We start from the raw sequence: 25,132 nt of genomic DNA, 5'->3' as shown, positions 1-25,132 counted from the left end.
GAGATGGCCATTACCCTAAGCGGGCACAGCTGTGTGAGGACTCCAGAAAGGCAACAGTGCATGGAGACTCTTCACCCCCTCACCCACCTCCTCATCTATTTACTGGCCTATTCCTGCGTTTACTCGTGTTTGTACTTGCTTGTTTACTTTTTTAGGATTTTTGTAGAGGACTAGGCAGCTACCCGGGACAAAACTCACTTGGGACTCGAAAGCCCCACCCACCGGCCAAGGTAGGATGGGGACACTGAATGCCCGCCGAGGCGGGGCGAGGGTCGGGGTTCCTGCGCTACCACACGCCCATTGGCCTGAAGGTCCCCGAGGGGCGGGCCCACCGAAACTCGCGGCGTCCGGCGCGGGCTGCGCAGGCGCGGGCGAGCGCGGCAAAACCCTTGGCGGGACCGTTGGCGTGGCGGGCGTGCGGGCGAGGTTGGCGACGCCTGGCGCCTTCCCGCGGCCCCCAGGAGTGCGGCCGGACGAGAAGAGGCCTTCCTGCGAGCGGTGTGTGCGGGCCCGAGCGTGGCCATGTTCGACGCCAACGGCTACCGAGCCCTGCGGGCGAGAAGCGCGGGCCGAGGCCGGGGCGGGCCCTGGGCGGCGGCGGCGGCGGCGGAGTACAGCTTCGAGTACGGCTCGAGCAAGTACCTGCTGGTGTGCGGCCTGGGCGGGATGGTGAGCTGCGGCCTGACGCACACGGCCATCGTGCCGCTGGACCTGATCAAGTGCCGCATGCAGGTGGACCCCGGCAAGTACCGGGGCATCTTCAGCGGCTTCGGCGTGACGCTGCGCGAGGACGGGCTGCGCGGCCTGGCCCGCGGCTGGGCCCCGACCTTCTTCGGCTACTCCCTGCAGGGCCTCTTCAAGTTCGGCCTCTACGAGGTCTTCAAGATCCAGTACGGGGAGCTGCTGGGCCCGGAGAAGGCCTACCTGTGGAGAACCGGCCTGTACCTGGCCGCCTCGGCCAGCGCCGAGTTCTTCGCCGACGTGGCCCTGGCGCCCATGGAGGCCATCAAGGTGCGCGTGCAGACGCAGTCCGGCTACGCCAACACCCTCCGGGCCGCCGCGCCCCGCATGTACAGCGAGGAGGGCCTGTGGGCCTTCTACAAAGGCGTGGCGCCGCTGTGGATGCGGCAGATCCCCTACACCATGATGAAGTTCGCCTGCTTCGAGCGCACGGTGGAAGCGCTCTACAAGTACGTCATGCCCAAGCCGCAGAGCCAGTCCACCAAGGCCGAGCAGCTGGGCGTCACCTTCGTGGCCGGCTACATCGCTGGCGTCTTCTGCGCCATCGTGTCCCATCCCGCCGATTCCGTGGTGTCTGTGTTGAACAAGGAGAAGGGCAGCACGGCCCTGGGGGTCCTCCAGAAACTGGGGTTTGTGGGCGTGTGGAAAGGCCTCTTCGCTCGCATTATCATGATCGGCACCCTGACGGCCCTGCAGTGGTTCATCTACGACTCGGTCAAGGTGTACTTCAAGCTGCCTCGCCCTCCCGTGGCTCAAGCGCCAGAATCCCTGAAGAAGAAGAAGAAGTAGGCGTGGATTTCCGAACGACTATAGCCACAATGGATCTGGATTTCCTTCAAGTGGGGAATTGCGTGCGAACAATGCTAGTGTGTAAAATGTTAACGTGTTTGGGACAGATGACTTCATACGCAGTCTGAGTTCTTTTTAAACTGATTCCTTTTTTGGCAATCCAGGAGGACTGCAAATGTTTCGTTAGAGGGTTTGAACCATTATCTTTGGGGAGTTGGCATGGTTGCTTTAACTCAATAGCTTTTCAACAATTATAAGGAAAGAATTCTTAGCAGAAAGTAATGTTAGGTAGTCTTGCCTCTCTAGATTGTATCTCCTTTGATTTGCCATTTCTGTGGAGATTATCCAAGCATGACTATTGAATAGCCTACAAATGAGGTTTTAAGGTCAGCACAACTATATGGAATGGGGAACAAAGTGAAATTCTAGTATGTGGTGTTCATCTTAATAGAAATTGTGCACCTGTCGAGTAGATGAAGGACTCGTTGCATATTTCCTGTTCATGTCCATTACAGGTAAAAATTATTAAAAGTTAAATTGTGACATTGTCAGATAGATTAGAATGTATTCACTGTTTTCAAAGAGACTGAAAAAAATCTGCATTTTATCATTTTGCTTTGTCCCCTTTCCTGATTAGAACATAGCTCTCTCCAGGAATGCTACAATTGGATCAGTGTGGAAAGCCAAAATGAGATGAAGGGCAGGCTCTAGGAATATGTAAAGGAAAACCTATTCTCCAAAGATTTCTTTTGTATAACTCAGCTCTCAATAGCCAGACATCCAGAGAAAGACCATACCACCCTGACGTTAAAAAACAAAACAAAACACACCAAAAGCCTACAAATTGCAACAATTTTTGTTGAATATTTGAAAATGGTTTGGGTGACTTTGGAAGGAAAAATCTCACTTTAAGGGTAATAAGTACTTAATTTGGTAGGTGTTTCAGTGATCTTTACAATGGTTGAGGTTCATAAAATTTTTAGAAGTTATAAGGCATGTTTTCCATTCTCTGTAGCTTTTATATCTTGGGGGGAAATAGTAAACTGTTTAGTGGCTAACATGTTAAAAAGTGTTTAGGTTTAAGTATATCTGAACTGTCTTGAATGGATAATAAAGAGTTTGTAGGAAAAAGTCAGAACTTGTGAATGAGATGGAAAGAAATTTATATTTAGTGCCTCTGTTTTGCTTATTGGGAAGGATCATTATTTGTTGTTAAGACAGTTCATATTTCCTTAGGAAGTTAGTGTCTAAGTTTGTTGAAAAGTTCTCAGTTAAGGAGAATGGTAAATCTAATACAAGTTAATTGTGCAGATTTATTTTGACAGAATTTTAAAACCAGTATATTTCTGTCCGTCGTCTTTTATACAGTATGGGAAGTTTCTTTGATCAACAATTTATTAAGTAAATTACTTTCTGTCAGTGATATAACTTAGCAAATTGCTGTAAAACTATGGATTTCAAGGTAGTAAGAAACCACTTGTTTTGCCCTGTGGTATTTCATCATTGTTCTGTTGATAGCACTAGATAATTTTTGTAATATACCCTGTGTATGTTTAGAGAAGTATAATTTAAGGAAAACCATATGGCATAATTCTGCCTGTCATGAATCTGGTCAAGACGGATTTACCTAGTTTGGTTCAACAGTTTTCATATTCAGTTCTATTCACCTCTTTTTTTTTTTTTTTATGGTTTACAAATATCTGTTTGAATAAATAGGGCCTGGATAGCTGACAATAAAGAATAAAAGGTAATTTAAGTAAAGATAACATGAGTTCAAAATCATTAAAAGTTTTTTCCTAGCTAGTATTCCTTTGGAATGATTTAAGTTTGTATTCAGCATTTTACCCTGCCTATGTGGGAGACCAGAATATGCCACCCCAAAATATGAAGGATTGTTGAGCTGAAGACCAGAAGAAGCAAATGCATGTGAGCTCTCTGCCCTCCATTTGCCTAAAAACAGGATGTAGATTTACAGACAAAAGACACCTTGCAAAGGTTAACCTCTGAAGAAAACTTAAGATCCTTACTGGACTGGAGATGGTACTAGAGGAATTTATATTAACAAGCTTTGCTACCTAGCCTTCACTTGCCATTTGCCTTTCCCCAAGTTGCTTCCCCTGAAGACTCAAAGTCCTTTCCTAAATTTTCTCTTAAGTATTCACTATTCTTTGTTGAAGATGCTATATAAGCTAGATTTCAAAACCGCCTCTTTGAGAACTACTCATTCTCTGGGTATCTTCCATGTATGTATGAAATATACATGTTAATAAACTTCTCTTTTTCTCTTGTTAGTCTGTCTCTTATAATAGGGGTTCATTCCAACTAAGAACCCATAGGGGTTATTCCTTCCCCGCACCTGTAATTATCACTCTGTGAAATCATGCATATCTATTAGAATTATCAAAGTCATAGTATACATTTGGTATTGTTAGGTATCTTTGTATTTCATTTTCTCGTATAATTGCAGCAATTCTTGAAGTAGTCCATTTTGTGTATAAAACAGGCTTAGAGTCTAGGTAACTTGCTTAAAGTCATAGAGCTGGTAAATGATATAGTCTGAATCAAGTCCACATTTTTTTCATTGTTCCAGCTTAACACCTTGATATAAACAATAACTATTCTTTTCTTAAATTGTTTTTTATAGTACCTCAAAATTATGTCTAAAAATTTTTCTATTTGTATATACTATAAAACTATCCTAATTTTGCACCAATGGGAAATTTGTAATGTGTCTCAGTTGTGGAAAATTTATGGCACTGGTATGGTTGTTTAGAAATAATCAAATTGCAAAATACTTAATATTTAAGTCATTTCCCACATCAGTCAGTGCCTCAGTCCTAACTTGAAGGGATTGATCGTAAATGCAGGCTTTTGGGTTTTTTGTGTATGTGTGTGATATTGCAATTTCAACAAAAGGCTTTATCATATTTTCCTTTTTTTCCTCCTTGAATCTTTAGTTCCTATAGCAGAGGAAGCTGGCTTAGGCGATTTATCTTTTCCCCCAGGTGGTGATTAAAGAATTATAGCTTTCTCAAGTATATGAAATTAATTTCATGATAGAGAGCTGTAATCTCACCCAATTGATCTGTCCTTTAAGAAGTGAATAAAAGAAGCAGATAGGCCGGGCGCGGTGGCTCACGCCTGTAATCCTAGCTCTCTGGGAGGCCGAGGCGGGTGGATTGCTCGAGGTCGGGAGTTCGAAACCAGCCTGAGCAAGAGTGAGACCCCGTCTCTAGTATAAAATAGAAAGAAACTAATTGGCCAACTAATATATATAGAAAAAATTAGCCGGGCATGGTGGCTCATGCCTGTAGTCCCAGCCACTTGGGAGGCTGAGACAGAAGGATCGCTTGAGCCCAGGAGTTTGAGGTTGCTGTGAGCTAGACTGATGCCACGGCACTCACTCTAGCCTAGGCAACAAAGTGAGACTCTGTCTCACAAAAAAAAAAAAAAAAAAAAAAAGAAGCAGATAAAATCTTGAAAAACAAAGACCATATTTACATGTTAATACCACATGATAAAGGTGGGAAAGAACCAAGGTGTTACTGTTAGTATTTTTCCTTGCTGCACAAGTGGTCTTTGGAAAGAATTTCTTTTGGGCCTTTCAAAGGCAAGAATAATCACTATAGTCAGAGATCTCATTTTGATAGGTAGCCATCTGATTATAGTGTGCTTGGTTTTTGTGGTCTTAAAGATCATTTTTTTAATCATGAGCAAGGAATTGTTAGAAAGGAAATTTAAATTTTAATATCATTTAGAAGACTTCGTCTTGTTTTTCTGAATTCTATTTGGGTGGATGTGTGAGTAGGGACTGTATTACACTGTGATTATAGCCAGGTTTGTGTGTGTGTGTGTGTGTTTTAGCATATTTTTGAGAACTTCAATGATACAGTATCCAATTTTAGCAGCATTTTGATAATTCTGCCCATATCCCAGTCTATAATACTACCCATCGACATCCACCATGTACGAAGCATTGTGCTAAGCAGAAGGTGATGAGCATAATACATGGATGCTGCCCTTGTGGGGCCTACAGTTTAGTAGGAAAAATTAGTTACAATTGTGCAAAGTGCTACAAAGAAGTATAGGGTGTTGTAAGATTGGAGATCTAAGTGATGTTTAAAATGAGAACTAGAAGGTAAGCTGGAATTAGACTGGCAAGGAGAAAATACATGGCAGTGGGCAGAGCATGTGCACCTGTCCTGAAGAAGGAGAAAGCCTGATAGTTTTGAGGAACTGGGAGAAGTTTACTTTGGCTGGAAACATTCAGGTGCTGAGAGGGTTATGTAAAATGAAGTAGGAAAGATAAACATGAGGAGGGTCATCCCAGGCTTTGTAGTTCATATTAATGATCTGAACTTCTTAAGAGTATTCTTAAAGCCATTGGAAAATCTCTGAAGGGCTTTAAGTATGGAATGGTGTTCAAGTTGCTGGTGGAGAGAAATGGAGTAAAGGGGAAAGAGGTGATTTAACCACTTCAGTATGGCACTCACTGGCTGCGAAACCTTGCCCACAGCCGGCACTTGAAGTCCCCACGATAGTTTGTGCTGTGCATTGACGAGGAATCCGTTTTGCTCTTGTGTGATGAGGAAAGCTTTAAAGAACTGAAAGCTTGTTTTACTTTACAGGCAGCTTTACTTGTAAATCAGAATAGGTAACATATACATATATGTTTTTATTACGTTATTTTTAAATGTTCACAATTTTGATAAATGAAAAATTAGAAAAGTATCACGGCTGTCAGATGAAGTGGCTGTGCACGTTCATCTGTGGCTATTGACTATTGCCGACACTTGTACTGAAGTGGTTAAAATATTGTAATCTGGGTGAAAGAGAATGGTAGCATGGACTAGGGTAATGACAGCAGGGATGTTAAACTATCCTGAGAAGTCAAAATGTGGAAAGAGCCCACATATCCATCAATTAATGAGTGGACGAACACATTGTGGCATATACATACGAGGGAATATTATTCAACCATAAAAAGGAATGAAGTACTGATACATGCTACATCTTGGATGAACCTTGAAACATTATCTTAAGTTAAAGAAGTCAGATACAAAAGGTCACATATTGTGTGACTCTTTTTATATGATATATCTAAAACAGGCAAGTCCACAGAGACAAGAAACATGAGTGGGGGGGGGAGGAATGGGAAGTGTCTTAATCTGTTCCGTGAGGTTTTAACAGAATACCACTGACTGGGTAATTTATAATCAATAGAAGTTTATCTGGCTCACAGTTCTGGAGGCTGGGGAGTCCAAGAGTATGGTGCCAGTATCTTGAAAGGGCCTTCATACTGCATCAATTCCATGGTGGAAGGCAAAAGGGCAAGAAAGGGAGAGAGCAATAAAACAAGAGAGGGCCAAATTAGCTTTAGAAAGAAAAAGAAAAAAATTTTTTAAGTGACAGAGTCTTGCTCTGTTGCCTAGGCTGGTCTCAAACTCCCGGTCTCAAGCCATCCTTCTGCCTCAGCCTCTCAAGTAGCTGGGATTACCGGCACGGGCCACCATGCCAGGCCCAAATTCACTCTTATAACAAATCCACTCTTGAGATAATAACCCCACTATTGAAATAATGACATTAATCCATGAGGGTTCTGCCCTCATGACCTAATCACCTCTTTAAAGGTCCCAACTCTCAAGACTGGTGCATTGGGGATTAAATTTCCAACACACAAACTTTGGGGGACACATTTAAACCATGGCAGGAATTGATCATTCAATGGATATGGGTTATTTTTCCAGGGTGATAAAATAGTTTTGAGAGTAGAGAGAGGTGGTGGTTGAACAACACTAAATGCCACTTAATTGTACATTTCAAAATGTTTAATTGTTATATGAATTTCACCTCCATAAAAACAGTTATGAGACACTTTATTCATAGTAGCCTGAAAGTAGAAACAACCCAAATGTCCATCAACTAATGAATGGATAAAACTGTCATATATCCATACAATGGAATATTTTCACCATAAAAAGTAATGAAGTACTATTTTCCATAAAAAGAAATAAAATACAGGCGATGACATGGATGAACCTTGAAATCGTCATGCTTGGTGAAAGAATCTAGACATAAAAGGCCATATATTGTGATTCCATTTATATGAAATGTCCAGATTAGGCAAATCCATAGAAATAGAAAGTACCTTGGTGCCAGGGCCTAGAGTGGTGGGGGGAGGGGGGAGGGAGGAATGGGGAGTGGCTGCTAATGGGTACAGGGTTTCTTTAGGGGGTGATGAAAGTGTTCCTGAATTAGTGGTGATGGTGCACAATTTTGTGAATATACTAAAAACCACTGAATTGTATACTTTAAAACGAATTTCATGGTATATGAATTATATCTCAATGAAGGTATTATCAAATATGAGGATATAAAATGCACCTCAAATACCTATTTGTTTCTAAAGGTACAGCCCTTAACTCTATCTTCCTAAATCCAGTTAAGACCATAGCTACAAAAGTAAACAGCTGGCTGTGACACAGTCACATTAAATTCCATAAAAACAAGTATCAAGAAATCTACCATATTGTAAAGAGTAGAAACTGCCTTTAAGGAATGAATGCTATCTTAGTCTATAGTAAAGCTGAGATCTTTGATTTTGAAAAATCACTTCACATTGTAAAATTTGAGCTACAACCAAATTTGCCCTTTAATGTAAAGGAAGAAGGAGGCATGTGTGTATAGCACACAAGCAAATCTCAGCTAACCAAAATGTTCAGGAATTGGTGGTTTTATTTAACTAACTGCGAGGTAAATAGTAATACCCTTTTGCTTTCAATTCTTGATGAATTTTTTTCTATATGTCTGTTTTTTCTTTATCAGAGAGATGCTGAACATGATGACTAACTCTAAGATTTGTAAAGCCCCATGGCCCTATATAAAACCAATGCTTGTTGTATAGTGCCAAAGCCATAGAAAGTAGAGGGCCTTCAGATAATATACACTGACCCTAGACATAGTGAACATGGAAGTGAATGTGTATGCGTGTGTTTAATCCCCAGGATTAATTTGTGTGTGTGTGATTTATTTATACAAAGTTTATTTTTTCTTTTTATTTTAGCATATTATGGGGGTACAAATGGTTAGGTTATATATATTGCCTTCGCCCTGCCTGAGTCAGAGCTTCAAGTGTGTCCATCCCTAAGAGAGTGCACACTGCACCCATTGGGTGTGAATATACCCATCCCCACCACAGGGTTAATTTGTAATCTTGACATTTGTCTCTTTGCTAAAACATAGAGTGATGAAAAAAATATGGATCACTTTAAGATTATTTTCTACTATATTACTTCTATAATAATAGAGGTATTGCCTCTATTATGCTAGGTACTTTCACATGTTATCTTAATTTGTTCTTACTTTGTGCTATAGTAGGCTGTATTTCAAAAATTGGTGATTTCATGTGTAAACTGTAGTCCTATGATTTACCACAGTGATCCAAAATGGTAAGCTATATCTAAGGAAATTATATTCCTAAATCATATTCTTATATATCAGTGTGCTTATCTTTCCTGCCATAAAGAAATAAAATGTGTTTTTAGAAAATACTACATTTAGTATTCTGGAAAGAGATTCTGTGGGTTAAAAGTACTGTGCCCCTTTGCAAGGCTGGTAATTCACATACACATAATTGTTAGGCTTTAGACAAGGATTGGAGCTGCTGACAGGGTGATTGTCCGTTTGTGAGAGGGTGGATGGAAACCTGGCCAAGAACCGCAGCTCTTTCATCTCCAACTGCGTTTGTGTTGGGCTGGAGTTGCATCTTACTCCCAGATATTAGAATTTGTCACTGTAATCAATGTCTTATACCTCAATGTCTCCTTACCCCTCCTTTACCAAGAGTATAAAGCTTTTTTGTCATGCTAAATCAGTACCATTCATCCCATCTGTCTTGTGTTTTGATATTTTTGTTCCTCTAAATTGTTACCTATATTTGATCAATGCTATTACTATTACTTGTAGCAGCCATTTACTGCTATTTATTGTGTCAGGTATTGTGCTAAGTACTTTACATATAACGTATCATTTATTATAACCATCTTGTGGTGTTGGTATTTATTTAAGTTAGTATTTTGGGGGGGTTGTTTTGTTTTGTTTTTTGGCTGTAAGCAACACAAAACCCAATACACAACAGTTTAAACCATAAAGACATTTATCTTAGCAAGAATCTGGAGGTATGTCAGCCAGGGTTGGTTCAATAGATTAGTGTTGTCCCCAAGGACCCAAACCCTTTTGGTCCTTCTGCTCTGCCATCTTTACTGTGTTACTGTGTTTCCCCGAAAATAAGACAGAGTCTTATATTTAGTTTTCCTCAAAAAGACATCCTAGGGCTTATTTTCAGGGCATGTGTTTTATTTTCCCCTCAAAGCCTCAGCTTGCAGCACGCACAGGATGGCTGGGACCTGACAGGGGGAGCCGACCTTGGTGGGGCTGCCCGCAACTTTCCGGTCACCTCTGGGATAGTAGCTGTCAGGATGGGGCAGATGAGAAGGGCTGCTCGTCTTCTTTACCACTCTGCAACGAAATGCATGTGTTGTGCCGATAGGCTGCGTAGCCACGCCTTATCACTAGGTCTTATTTTCGGGGTAGGGCTTATATTGTGCAAATGCTTAGAAATCCTGCTAGGGCTTATTTTATGGGTAGGTTTTATTTTCGGGTAAACACGGTAGTAATGTTCCCCCTCATGTTCATGATATGACTGCCACAGCACCAACATCACGTCTTAACAACAGCATCCAGTGTGAGAAGCAAGGAGGCAAAGGCAAATGGGGCTTTCTCTTCATTTATCTTTCTTATCAGAGAGGAAAATCTTTCTCAGAAGCTTCTGGCTAATTTCCCTTTCAGCCTCACTGGACAGAATCAAGTCACATGCCTTCTTGTAGACCCTATAGGCCAATCACTGGCACATAGGAATGAGTACTTAGGTCAAGGCAGCTCATCTGCTGGAATCAACAACACTGTGACCCAAACAAAATTTGTTTATATCTGTTGTTGTTGTTAATAAGGAAGGGGAGGGAAATGGCTATTAGGTAGGCAACCAGGACCTGCCTTGTGATATTTTCCCTATTTTACAGACAAGGAAGCTGAGGCTCAGAGAGATTAAGTAAGGAAAGTCAAACTGTAGTGACAAAACCAGAATTCAAAGCAGATCTGTCTGCCACCAAAGCAGTTTGCTGTCACATTACTTGTTTTAGCCTGGAACTTGCTATGAGACAGTTACTGTACATCACATCAAAAGGAATTTATTACCGAAAGTGCCAGAAAAACAGCTTTCTAACAGTGAGTAATACATAATTAGGTCTCAAAGCTGGGAGTTTTTGGACATGATGGATTCATGGATAATAGGAAACTAGGTGAGAAACAACACAAAAATAAAGAAACATCTTAAAAGAAAGTAAATGTTTATAATCTTTTTTGTGAACATCTGTGGTCTCTTAATTCTGCACTTTTTCCCCCTTGACTTTCCAGAAATGGCCATTTGCTTTCAAATACTGTACACTGGAAAAATCCAAAGGATTCATCAGATGAACAAATTTCAAAGAGCCACTACCAATTTTTTTTCTTAAGAAAAACATCAAGCATCTGATTTGCTACTGATAAAATCTCTGTAAGTAGCATTATAATTAAGCACACACAAAACCATTCTGTGTTTCCAAGAATACAGCTGGGCTGGCACTGAATTGGTGATAGCACATGGGCACCAAGCAGGAGGGTTCCGTTGCATCTCAACTACCATGTAGGGTCTTTGTGCAGTGACCAATCCGTCTCTCTCCTCAACACCCTCAGAATCACAGGCCATTGCCCATTCACCCCGTGTCTGTCACTGAGCTAGTTTACTGGGCACCGTCACTGGGCCTTGAGACTGAGGTTGTCCTGCTTCCAGGTTCTGGTCAGAAAAAATACCAGGAAACCAAAGTAGTTCCCCACTCCCAGCATGATTTCCCCTTACCCCCCAGGCTGGTAGAGTTGAGAAAAAGACATTATATGCAGCACAACTGGGGAAAGAGAGAGGCAGTTGGGGGTGGGGGTGGCAGGAAAGGACTGAGCAGTCAGACCAGGTTTCCAAACCTGGCTTCACCACTCCTGGCTTGCATGGCTTTGGCAGGTTACCTCACCTTGCCATGCCTCAGTTTCCCCATATGTAAAATCAGGAACCACAGCACCTACCTTGAAGACTGATTATGAGAATAAGCAATAAGTTAAGTAAAACACATGGTATATAATAAAAGCTTAATATATTAAAGCACTTAAAATTATTACCAGCCTCTTAGTAAAAAATTGACAGGCAGTTTGCAAGGAAAGATTTAGCCTGTGTTGTTGTTGTGGTGGTTGTTCTTGGATATATACAGGATATAATTGCTTTAATTTTTGATGCATCATAAAGTATATAACGCTTTGTGGGAAATTCAGCTCATAGGAAAGTGAAAAGCAAGTACCCTGGGGGTGGTGTGTGTATAGAAGCCAACAGTGACAACCCTATTTCCCCCTGGCTTCTATGCAAACAGTTTCTTTTACAAATGTGTTTTTGGTATGCAAATCAGTCTATGCAGATTTCTGTGTGCAAAATACAGCATAGAAAAATGGACTTCTTGCCAAGGAAGACAGGAGATGTTGGCTGCCATCAAATGAAATAGCAGCAAATTTTAGATTTCTTTTCCTATTGCTCTTTCTAACAATGTATGGGGTGAGCATATTTTTGGCACATTAAACTGAACTATTTTGGCTTTAGATTGTGTGTTCTTGTGATAAAAGTGTGCTCATTGAAGCCTGTAACTACTTTTTGAAGCCATAATAATGTTAAGTGGTATTTAATTTAGCATTTCACAACAGCGTGCCACCTCAAGTTAGCAAAAATGCTTGTTGTAAAATCACAGATGGCTTCACATCTAAGGTTATGCTGCTAGTCTTCGTGCACTTCCTACTTTTCGGTAAAGCCTGTGCTTATTAAGAGATTTAATTTTATATGTTGGGAAATGTTTTCTCCCTAATTAATGTATGTATTAGTGAAAGGAATACATTTAATATTAAAATCATCCTTTTCTTTTGGTGAGCGTGGGAAGCTAGCACTGAATTCACAAGGCAATATTTTACCACCAGGCAGAATAATGATCATACGTCTCTTTCATGGTGTTCCTTACCATTTCCAACACTTTTCTCACTGGTCCCTCTTGTGGGCTAATGGAAAGTGAAGAAAAAACTGTGACTGAGGTCACTTGTCATAGAATGCCTCTCCACTCCCATGCCCTGGATCACATGTCCTCTTCCTCCTCTTCTTTCCTTGCCCTTGCACCCAAACATTTTTTGCTTGTTTTGGTGTTTCAAACTTGCTGAATGACATACTCATTAGTTTTACAAAAACAAAGTTTAACTCGAAGGCATTTTTCAAAACAAAGTATGAATACATTGTCTGAGAGAAAATAAATTTAGCTTACTTTTATTGGACATCACCAATAAAATGTCAGGAACTAAACAAAGGTTCTGGAGTCCCAAGATGTGGGAAAAGAGGGAAGAGAACAATGTCTTCACTCATTCATTTATTTGTTTACTCATTCATGCATGCATTCATTCATTCACTCAACTCCCTGCCTACCATGAGTCAAGCATTGCCCTAGGCACAGGAACATGAAGATGAGAATAGTCCCAACCATTAAGGAGTTCACCGTCTACCAGGAGAGGCAGATATGTAAACAAACTACCCTGGCACTGGTGTCCCAGCAGAAGTATATGCCAGGTATCAAGGTGTACAAAGGGGGACTCACAAGGTCTTAAAGGATGAACAGGTATTCTCCAGATAGGTGGTGGTAGGTGGGGGAAGAGCTTCGGAGATGGAGGGAACAGTAAATACAAGGGCCACAGAGGCCTGAACAAGCAAAGAAGGGGGGATTTTTTTTCCAGAGGAGACATTTCTTTGAGCTAAGAGCAGAGGGGGAGATAGGAAAGCTTGGGAAATATTCTTAACATTTCACATATCTGTTTCCCCATTTTTATTTCTACTCCACTACCCATGGTAGGTCACCTTATGGCTGGTCCAAATTATTGCCACAGCCTGTAACTCGCCTTCTTGCCTCCAGCCTCCTTCCCCACTGACACAGAAGAACACTTCAGAGGCCCGCAGTGTGCAGCCCCCACCCACATGGGAACCACTGCGGACAAGATGCAGTGCCTTGCCCCTGGCGCATGTGAGGCCTGTTAGGACGGGATCCCTCCTGGCCATGGGCATTGGTCATTTCCCACTGTCCCTCAGGTCCCAGCCCCCCAGCCTGGCTCTGCCCCTCCACCTGCCCTCCTCCTTTGACCACGGCAGCCCCGCTGACCAGCCCGTCTGCCCCTCGCTTGGTCTCTGCTTCCGTCCTTCAGGACTTAGCTCAGGCCCTTTATCTGGCTGGGATGGGCTTCATCCTCCTGTCTGCCAACATTGGATCAGGGACTAAACACAGGTTCTGGAGTCCCAGGATGTGGGCTCCAATCCTAGCTCAGGCTTTCGACAAGTTGCCAACGCTCAGTTTCCCCAATAGTGAAAGATGACTGCTCACCTTGCACAGTCCTTATAGGATTAGTAGAGCATGTTTATTAAGTGCCTGATACACAGCCTTCAGATGTTGGAGTTATTATTATTATTTAGCCTCTTCATGAAATTCATGCAATGGTAACTACCTTTCTAACTTGGTATGAGAATCATATAAATTCATGGGCATGAAACTGTTGTAAACCGAAAAGCCCTGTGGATAAAGCTATCATTTGTATCTCTATGAACATATTCATTCATGTTTCTCTTCATTCATCCATTCACTCATTTAACATTTACTAAATTCCCAATATGTGATACATCCTAAGCTCAGCACGGAGGAAGAAAGACGAATCCGAAATGCCCCCAAACTGCTCATAGCCACACGGGGGGATCAGACAGGGGTGCAGTCAGGGCTCAAACCGGCGGGGCAGGGGGCTTGCCTGTGACCGAGCTGGGTGCCGCGGAATGCGGGAGGAGCCAGGGCTTAGGGTTGAGCTCCAAAGAGCAGCCCTGTCCTCAGGTCTGGAAGGATGGGAGGAGGCAGGGAAGGGCACGGAGGGCACTGGATGGGGTCAGTCAGAGCCAGGGGGCGTGAGGCTGCCTTAGGGAGTCTGGAGCCAAGCTGTGGGTCAGGGGCTGTGGGTAGTGGGAGGACAGTGGGTACGGGAGATTATGGTGGAACCAGAGGTTGCAAAGGTAGCCTGGGCCTGAGGGGAAGGTTCTGAGCAGCTGTGTGCTCAGAAGATGCAAGCCGGTGGAGGGCAGAAGTGTTCTGAGTCACTGTTTTATCCCCGAAGTCCTCATGTGGGGACAGGGCAACCCCATGAATCCGAGGGAGCCAGTGATGGACAGCCCTGCCGATTAGCGAGGACAGCCGCCCCGACCGCCACCTGTGCTGTGCCTCGCCGTAGCCCCCAGCCTTCCTTCGCACCACTGAGGGGTGGAGGTGGCCTGTTTTTGCCAGGGAGATACACCATCCGTAATGTAATAATTCAAGTCAGCAGGATGTTACAGAAATTTCACTTTCAGTAAATTTCACTGAAATGCATATAGTTACAAACTGGACAGTCTGCCTGCCCAAGCGCTTTTGAAGTGTGCAGGAAGTGACTCACTGTGAAGGTTGCCCTGTGAAAGCCATTTAAAGTCTGTGGACAAGGCTGGCAACCACGTAGGTGCTAAAAGAAATATGAACTCTTTGAATAGAGATTGGGCTATAGGGTACGTGACTATAGCTTGTCAGAGGTTGAGGAGTAATGACCCTTTTTCTTCTTGAATGTGGAGAACAGGCACTTGGAACAGAAATGAGCTCTATCCAAATACCCGAATCCAGTCAGGCCTGATACTATGTTCCTACCACCCTCGGAAGTGAGTTTTGAAAATAAACACTTGAAAGTCTGCCCAGATTGTTGTAATCTTATTAATCTAACAAAGAGACTCAGTAACTGCCTCAACCAGGGGATCAGTGTTTACCATGTAATTTGCAACGAGTTGATAAACACAACCTTGCCCTACTCGAAGGAAAATCTCATGCTCCCTGCGAGGAAAGCAGTTGGCAGAAAACAGTAATAGAGGATTGGAGACCAAAAATAGCGTGGTTTAGGATCCAGGTCATCTCCTCCACCCCCTGGCCTCCCCGCCCCCTGCATCTCCAAGGTCAGAGGCAAATGTGTGTTTTTCCTGGACTCCCAAGGATCTGCCAGATGTTCCTGGCTGCTCTGGGCAGTCGTCAGAGAGCTCAGGCTGAGGGATTTCTGCCTAGGGTCTTGCCCTATGCTCTGAGGTCGTTCTTTATTCTCTCGCAGATTTTAGGCCTATCCTCTGAGCTGAGCCCCACTCACTAGTCTAAGGGGGTTCAGAGCACAGTGCTCCCTCCCCTGGGGTCCCTAGTGGACAGTGGTTTTGACACCACCATTGAACATGGCTCTACCTGGAGCTGTTGGTTGTATACCACAGGAATTTACTGGAAGAGCAGTGGGCAGGAGCCAGGTAGGTGAGGCAGGGAGGTTATGCCAAGTTAGCACAGGGGCGGTCTGGCTGCCCCGCCACACTGGCATAGCCACCCTTCCCCACAGGGCCACCAGCCCTGCAAATCATCTCTTAGAGTGGCCCCGCACCTTTGCCTCCGTCTCTCAGGATTAAGTCCCAGGCTGGCCCGGGCTCACTTTCTACAAAGGAGCCACATGAGAGGGGGAGGTTTGGACATGGAGTAAGAGATGAAAAATACCCACTTCACTCCTCTGAATACCAGTGTCTAACATTTACTAAGTGCTGTGCCAAACACTATAAATGAATTAACTCATGGAGTCCTCACAACAAGCCTATAAGAACAGGCTCCATGTTACAGATGAGACACTGAAGCACAGAGAAACTGAGAAACAAGCCCAATGTCACACAGCTAGGAAGTGACAGCACTTCGAGTCAAGCTCACTGTGGGTGTGTGAGCAGAAGCCAGTCTGCTACCTGTAGAGGCTCTGGAAGCTATGTGAGAAGCTGACCTGAGTGGAGCCTCTTATTTTTTGCTGGCTCATCCGTGTTTCCACTGCCGACCTCGTGAGCTTCTTGCGTGCCCAGCTTTGGTTTGGTTCCAGGCCCACAGACCCTCTCCCCCATCTCACCCATCTGGGCTCCTGCTCGCTGCCCTTCACCGCCCCAGCCCTCACCCCACTTCTCTGTGCAGGGCCCCTCTCTTACTTAACCCTGGTCCTCAACAGTACATGGCCCACATCAGAAATGGATGGGATGCCAAGTGCCATGATTGATTCTATGTCATAAATTCTTCCACTGTATTTTAAAAACTATTTGTCCTTATCAGAGTCTGTTTCAGGATTTGAATCACTGAGTAAAAAAAGCATACTAACCTTTACAAATCTAAAGATTCTAATTTTTAAAAAAGTGTCTGAGCACTATGGCTTACACCTATAATCCCAGCCCTTTGGAAGGCCAGTCTGGATAACTAGTAAGACTCCATCTCTAAAACAAATCTTTTAAAAAGTTAGCTAGGAGTGGTAGCATGCATCTATAAGGTCCCAGCTACTCGGGAGGCTGAGGCAGAAGGATTGCTTGAGCCTAGGAATTCAAGTTACATTGAGCTATGATGATGCCATTGCACTCTAGTGCGGGTGGCAAGAGTGAGGCCTTTTCTCTAAAAATAATAATAATAATGAAAAATGTGTCTTACCAATCAATGATTATAACATGTACAGCAACAGAATTTGACACAAAGGGATTTTTACTTATTTTAAAAGATTGGCATGCTTGGAATCAGGCACGAGGTGGGCATTTGATAATATTTGCTGCACTAAAGAATGAGAACCAGAGGCCTGCCGCACTGGCACCTGCAGTGTTTACTGAAAGACTGATATTCTGTCTGTGAGCATGCCACAAACAAAGCCTCCTTTTCAGTTTCTTTTTAGTCCTTTCATTTATTTCTTTCCCCTCTTCTTACCACCTTCTAGATTCCTGATGACCCCCACTCGTACTGCTGGGAAAGGCGTTTGTTGCTTTAGAATCACTTTTAGCGATGCTCCCCCACCCCCACAAAACACACAGCACGGGAGAATTCTGCGCGTGCCACGCCGTGACTGCAATCTAAATACGACTAGTTAGGGCCTAACTCTACCAGGCGGGACCGTGTCTGTCAGTTTGTCGTCTTCTGCGTCGCCCCTATCCCACTGTGATTTCTCAGCAAGACGTGATAATTATCCATAATTATAGTGGGCATAACAGCCAGATGAAGTCTGAACATTAAACCCACCCTTCTAAAAACGAAAAATGGCAGTGCGCAGTCCCGATCCCGATCCTTTGCAGTCCCAAGTGTGGCTAGAGCTCTTTGGCCACTCTGAGTAAAGTTTTTAAAATGACAATTGGCTGATACTTGAAAAATAAATCTGTTTTGAATGCAAAGTAATTTAGGATTTAAGACTCCAGGAGTGATGCGAACAGGAAGGGAAAGGCCTGCAGACACCTCTTCCCACATCAGAGTGACTGAACTCACTCCCACCAGCTCGACCCTCTCCTGGAGGCGGCCAGCCGGAGTGCGTCTCTTACCCTCAGACAGCTCGTCAGTCTCCTGCCACAAAAATGAATCAGCCTCACGTGCAGACCCTCGTCCCGCTCCCCTGCAGCAAAAGCACCTGCCAGGCTGGGTTAGAAAGCAGTGACGCCGACACAGACGAAGTCCACACGCTCTGGCGCTGGGAGCCGGCGGGGTCCCTGTAGCCAACGCCACGTCTCCTCTTAGACACATCACGCCCACGTCCCCTCCAGCATGCATCTGTCATGTCCCGTTGTCAGCAGCAGAGTGGGCAGACACATGTGTGCGTGGCCGGAGGCAGAGCTGCTGTCACGGCACGGGGCATCTGCCTGGGACGTGGCCTGCAAGGGTGGCCTTCTGTCAGTGGCTGGTTGTTTAGGGGGCTCACCTCTCCCACGGGCCTAAGCCCCATCAAAGCGGTTTTCTGGAAACTTCAGATTTGGGTTCAGATTCTAGCACAGCCATGCAGGTAAGTTCCCCAGCCTCTCCTAGCCTGTCTCCTCACAGGCACAATGGGAAACTTAAAAGGTTGCTGGGCGGCACAGAAGTTCCACATGGACAGCCCCTAGCATGGCACCGGACACACTCCAGGTGTTCTATATACTGGACTCTGTTTATCTCAAAATCTTTTAAAAGGCCACCCATGTGGCATTTAAGAGACTGCTGGGATCAGAAACAGAGATGAGCCATTAAAGCAGCGGTCCCCAACCCTTTTGGCACCAGAGACTGGTTTCATGGAAGACAATTTTTCCACAGACAAGTACCAGGCCATGGCCCAGGGGTTGGGGGCCCCAGCATTAGAGAGGGGCCTTCCCTGGCCTTCCCTGAGCGCACAGGGATCTCTCCTTTTGCTCAGCTTTCCAACAGGATTTGAACTCCCAGCCAGGCCCTGGCACTGGGGCCTGTGTTCCCTCGTGGGGCTACTCAGCTCACCCTGTGGAACAGCTTGCACCCTACCCTCCAGACTGCTTCCCTTAAAACCCCTCTCCTTCGTGTGTGCTCCTTTTATAGCTGGCATTAATGGCTTCAAAGAGCCAGAAGGGATTGCCTGGTGGGGCAACGGAGGCCCTGCCAAGCTGCGAGTGAATCCCTGGACTCCTAGTCCAGTGCTCTTTCTATTCTGCTGTACTGCTGCCCGGGGCCTGCATGTCTTCCAGTGTGGGCGCCCCAGGGAAACTCTGTTCTGACATGCTGCCCCCGGCCCCCAGTGGCACAGCGGCCTTGCTCAGGAAGGAAGGTGGCAGGCCGGGATCTCCCCTGCAAGCCCACTGTTCACAGCCCCCTGCACACAGGAAGCCTGCGCAATACCCGTGCTGGAAGACACTGTTTTAGGGTCTGGCCCCTGTTGACCGGGGAGCCCCCTGCAAGGTTGGGCACAAGTCATCCTGGCTCTAGCAGTTACCACCTGGAGACTTAAAAGGTGCGAGCCTAGTCGTGACTTGTTCAGATTCTGCAAAGTTTATAGCCTGTGAGCCCACCCTGGCCCCCACCCTTTCCTTGCCAGGCTCAGCTCCACCCCCACAGTGTACCCCAGCCCTGCCCCTTCCTCACTGGGCAACCCAACCCAGGGACAGCCCAAGGGTCCCTCTTGTTGACACCTACCTGGGCTGCTGCCCCTCCTCAAGTCCTCAGTGCTACCGGGCTGTTTGGAACCATCATCTCCTCGTCCATCTAGCCTCCCTTCGCCCCACACTCCCCTCCCACACCCCCGCCCACTCCCTCAGCACCTCAGGAAGACCAGAGAGGCCATGTGCCCCTCCCCACCGAGCCTCTCCAGCTTTCCCGCACCCTTCTCCCAGGCATGCCCGCTCCCATCCTCATCCTCTCTAGCTTTCCTTGGGGCATCTCAGCCCTTTCTGTGTCCCTGCTAAGCTGCTGTCACCACCAAACACCCTCCCATCCAGGCTTGACCCTGGAGTCACCCTTGACCCCCTCTCCCTCCCAATGGGTTGCCCATTTCCTCTTCTCTCTGTTCCCATGGTCATCACTGCCTTGATCAGGCCACAGTCACCTATGGTCTGAGTTCCAACCCCAGCCTCCACGTGCTCCTGACCTTCAGCCTGAGCCCCTCCCCCGTCCCTCCTATACACAAAATTGCTTATCTGTCCAAGGTCAGATGTCCTCCCCACCCAGCACCCTCCGGACTCCCTGCACCTCCTGGGGAGGGTCTGCCCCTGACCTTAGAGGTACATCATGGCCCTCTGTGATCTGGTCCTTGAGCCCATTCTAGCCTAGGTCCCCCTCCAGGCTGGCTTCCCTGGGCCCCCTCCTGCTTCTCTGCCTGGAGCCTTCCCACCCTCGCAGCCCCCCTTCACCTCGACTCCTCTCCTTCCTTCCAGACCCGCCCCTGCATCACCACCTCCCGGGGCTAATACAAACCTCTAGGGTAAGGCTGTAGCCCCTGATTGTCCCTCTGCCCAGCCTGGGTCACAGGTGCTGTTGTCATCTGTTTGTGCATCTGTCTCCCACACAGCCTCCGAGGCAGGGCCCACACCCCATTACCTCCAGCCTCCAGGACCCCTGAGCCTGGCACATGGTGAATGGGCAGTGGTAACTTGTGACGAAACTCAGGCTAGCATGTATATATCCAATGTCCATACCTCTGGCTTGGCCACTAGAGTAACGTTTCCTTCTCATATGGAAGGCCTGTGTCTCCACCTTCATCTTCTACTCCTCTCCATTGGCAGGAACATGGACTGCAGGGTCAGACAGTCCCAGGTTCAAATCCTGACTTGACCACTTACTAGTTATGGATTTTGGAGCAAGACACTTAACCTCCCCGAGCCTCAGTTTTCCCATGTGTAAAATGGATGTGAGAATGCCTACCTCAAAAAGTTCTGATAAAAATCAAATGAGGTGATGCAACTGGACCTGGTAGAGGACCTGCACACAGTAGACACTTAAAAGTGGGAGCTGCTATCCCAGTGGGCTGTGTATATATTAACTAGGATAGGACAGAATCCAGCAAGACCCGGCATTCCATTAACTACAGAAACAAACCAGAGGTAACAGAATGAACACTGGGGTAGAAACAAAAAGACCCCAGGACCACCTCAGTCACCAAACCAATGTCCTCACTTGTTTAAAAGGAGGAGGGTTTGGTTAAAATGGTAACTACATTCATTCGCAGCTCATGGATCCTCTAAGGTTCTTTGACTGTAAAATTTCATGAGCTACCATATGTAGCCTGAGACACTATCAAGGTCATTAAGGAGAAATGCCATGGAAAATCTAATTCTATTGAAGGGCAAAAGACCACTATTGGAAGGCCAGATGAGGTGGCAAGTCCTTACCTGCAAATATTTCCATCCACATGAGAAGGTGACTTTCCTTCTGAAGGGTTCAGAGACAATAATGCTTAACACAGACATTTCGTGAATTCCAACAATGCTTGGCATTCCAGCAATCACTGCGGATGGCTGGCAAGAGCTTATGTCTGCAAAATGCAGCCTTCTAGATGAAATTTGCAGGGAAATGGAGTCTTTAGATATTACAGTGTTTTCAAATATCATTATTATGGCTCTATAAATATCCCACGCCCACAGTGTTTCAGGTGCCACATGGGAAATATTGGATTCGTTTGGAGATTTTCTTAAAAGACACATAACAGTACCATATGCCAGTCATCTTGGATAATATTTATGTACATGCTACAGAAGCAAAGATTAGCTGTGTCAACATGTATAGAAAAATCTCGCAAAACAGAATCTGTGGGGTGTGTATTATCTGCACTTATGATCAAAAACATTTGCCGACTTTCTTCACTTCTTTCAGAGCTATTCACCCATAAACTATAGAAAGGTTAGAGGAGCGAGGAATTAAAACAGCAATAATCAGGGGGAAATTATCAGAGATCCCTCGAGTCTCCTACCAGGGATAGTTTAGAGCCTCTGTAGCTGAGAAAAGCAGTTCCAAAGCTGTGAACAGCAATTAACCCTTCCATTTAGTTTTTTGTTTTTTTTTTTTTTTGGTTTTGTTTTGAGACAAGGTCTCACTCTGTTGCCTGGGCTAAAACAGTGGTATCATCATAGCTCGCTGCAACCTCAAAGTCCTGGGCCCAAGGGATCCTCTCACCTCAGCCTCCCCAGTAGCTGGGACTACAGGCACACACCACCACAGCTAATTAAAAAAAAAAAAGTGAGGGTGGGTGGGATCTCGCTATATTGCCCAAGCTGGTCTCAAACTCCTAGCCTCCAGCAATCCTCCTGCCTCAGCTTCCCAAAGTGCTAGGATTCTCAGTGTGAGCCACCACACCTGGCTCCATTTACTTTTAACTAATGAGATTTAAACACAGTTCATTTCTTTTCAATTGTCCTTACCAGTACACCAAAGGGGACATTGCTTAGAGGTTAAAATATGTTTTTGCATGGGAGACATGCAAAAGGGAAACACTATTTTTGCTAATATGATCCCAAGTGCAAATTTGTACATAAGCACTATGCAGATAACCATTCACATATGGGTGCTATGGACTGAACTATGTCTTCCCAACTTATATTTTGAAACCCTAGCCCCAAGTGCCACGGTATTTAGAGATGGGGCCTTTGGGAGGTAATTAGGATTAGATGAGGTCATGAGGGTGGGGCACTCATGTTGGGATTAGTGCCTTTATAAGAAGAGACACCAGAGAGCTTGCTTTCTCTCTCCTTAGTGAGATCACAGTGAGAAGGTGACCTTCTGCAACCCAAAAGACAGCCCTCAGCAGAACCTGACCATGCTGGCACCCTGATCTCAGACTTCCAGCCTCCTGAACAGTGAGAAAAGAAATATCTGTTGTTTAAACCACCCAGTCTGATATTGTGTTATGACAGCCCAACCTGACTATCACAATGGGGTTCTTCCACCCTGAGCTTTTATTTTAGATAGTGACAAGATTAAAATTGGGGATTATATTAAGCAAAGAGACACAGTCAAGTGGCTGATCCTTGGTAGAGTTGATAGTTAAGAACTGAAAGGACACATGGCTATCTATTAGGGACTCAATCCTGAGCTAAAAATATGAAATTGTCCAATTATTTGGAGAATAGAGCAGTACTAAACAGACTGATGCCAGCAAATGGTTTGAAATCCGGTAGCAATATTGTGGAGCCCAGGCAAGTGGAGTGGGGGAGAGAGGGAACAACTTAGTTTATTGAGAATTTCATTTCTCTTTACTGTGCTATTTTATTTTTAATTGCAAAGTGTCTGGTTGAGCAGTTATTACGGAAATTTATTTTTGTAATAAAAGCACTTTGTTAAATCACAGTTTTATTAACAGTGACATGAACCAGATTTTGCAATAATAAATAAGATGCTAAAGCACGTTTAAAATCTGAAAAAAAACTGTGTAGCCCACCCCAAATGTTAATATGAACGTTAGGCAGATAAAAGAGTGACCTAGCAGGATTGCGTAAGAACTCAGCAGGCACTCCCGAGCATGCTTCAGGAGCCTGTGTTCTGAATTTAATCTGCTTCCCTCGAAGCTGTGTGTCCTGGGGCAGGTCCCTTCCCTTCTCTGGGCTTTAGTTTCTCCATCTGTTAAAAACAAAGCAAAGCAAAACCAAAAAACACAAGAAGGCTGCATCTTTCTGCATGACATGCTCCTCAGGAGTATAGTTCCACTCAATAGCAGGTGGCTCTAAAAGACAAAAATAAGGGCTTGGGGGCAGAATTAAGCATGAAAACCATGTACGTGGCTATGGAAGGCCCAGTCGGTCCCCATTATCACCCTGCCCTTCCTAGAGCCCAGCTCCAGCCCTCACACCACGTGGCAGCCAGGCACGTCCAGGACCATGCATGGGAAGGTCCAGGCACGGGAGGAGAGGCCCGAGCCGAGGTCTCCACGGGGGAGCCTGCCCAGGAGTGGCCTGGGGAAGCCGGTCGTTCAGAGGTGCCCTGTACTGCTTAACCGGGGCGCTGTGTGAAGACTTCCGCTCCTGGGAGGGCTGGGCAGGTGCCAGGTGGGCCACAGCCGAGCGTGCTGTCCGACCACCCTGAGCCAGCTGCTGGCAGCCGGTGAGGCCGGCCCAAAGGCAGGGACATCTCCAGCTGCCCTCCCACCCAGCAGGGTGGCCGAACGTTGGGGCTTGAGGGGCATGTTAGTTTGCTGAGCTGCCATAACACAGTACCACAGACTGGGAGGCTTTAAGCAACAAAAATGGGTTTTCTCACAGTGCTGGAGGTCAGAAGTCTGAAATGAAGGTGCTGGCAGGGCCACACTCTCTGAAGACTCTGGGAGAGGTTCCTTCCCGGCCTCTTCCAGCTTCTGCTGGTTGCTGGTAATCCTTGGTGTTCCTCGGCTTGTGACACATGGCTCCAGCCTCTGCCTCTGTCTCAGATGGCGTTCTCCCCGCGTCTGTGCACCCTGCACCGACACCCAGTGTCCCCTTTCTAGGTGTGTCCGTCTGAACTTCCCTCCTGGTAGAAGGCCCACCCTATGCCAGCGTGGCCTCACTAAACTTGCTCCTGTCTGCAAAGACCCTATTTCCAAGTAAGGTCACATTCACAGGTACTGGGGTTTAGGGCCTCAACATATCCTTTGGGGGGACACAATTCAGCCCACAGCAGACCCCTTCTCTTCACACCCCTCCCCGCCTGCCCTCAGAGTTGCTCAGGTAGCATGGTTCTGCTGAAGGGTTCTGAAGTGCACTGACTGGCTTTCTGTTTGGCCTTTTGAATGACTAACATCCTTCTCTTTCCCACTCCCCTTTCTCTCCCTCTCTTTGTCTCTCTTCCCTCTCCCCTTCCCCCCTCTGCCCTCCCAGCTTCTGTCTCTCTGCTCTGCCTCTTTCTTCCCTCCTTCTCCCTGCTTGCCCCAATCCCCTCATGTGGGGCCTCTCTTGTCTCTACCTCCTCCCTTCGGTTTCCGCCCAGAGGACACCATCATTCCTCAGATGTGATGACCAGGAAGAATGTTTCTCAGTTGTTCCAGAAATCCTGAGTCTCAGCTTTGCTGCCGCGACCGCACCATGACAGCTCGTCACGGACTGGGTCTGCCTTTCCCAAGCATTTTATGATAGTTACTTGGCTTTTCACTCTTTAAATTCTCTCTGAAATTAATAAAGTTAAAAAAAAAAAAA

At 45.6% G+C, this 25,132-nt stretch overlaps 1 long non-coding RNA gene and 1 pseudogene across 1 annotated transcript; both read left to right on the top strand.

The window, feature by feature from the left end:
- Positions 1–25,132, top strand: LOC105877588 (uncharacterized). The gene is made up of 3 exons (XR_001157016.2): positions 1–230; positions 11,002–11,140; positions 24,818–25,132. It is a non-coding gene; the product is annotated as an uncharacterized LOC105877588 (long non-coding RNA).
- Positions 376–2,040, top strand: LOC105877587 (solute carrier family 25 member 3 pseudogene; annotated as a pseudogene).

This window comes from Microcebus murinus, chromosome 2 (genome assembly GCF_040939455.1).
Source record: "Microcebus murinus isolate Inina chromosome 2, M.murinus_Inina_mat1.0, whole genome shotgun sequence".
Lineage (NCBI taxonomy): Eukaryota > Metazoa > Chordata > Mammalia > Primates > Cheirogaleidae > Microcebus > Microcebus murinus.
The sequence above is the reverse complement of the archived record's forward strand: the minus strand, read 5'-3'. Positions and strand labels throughout refer to the sequence as shown.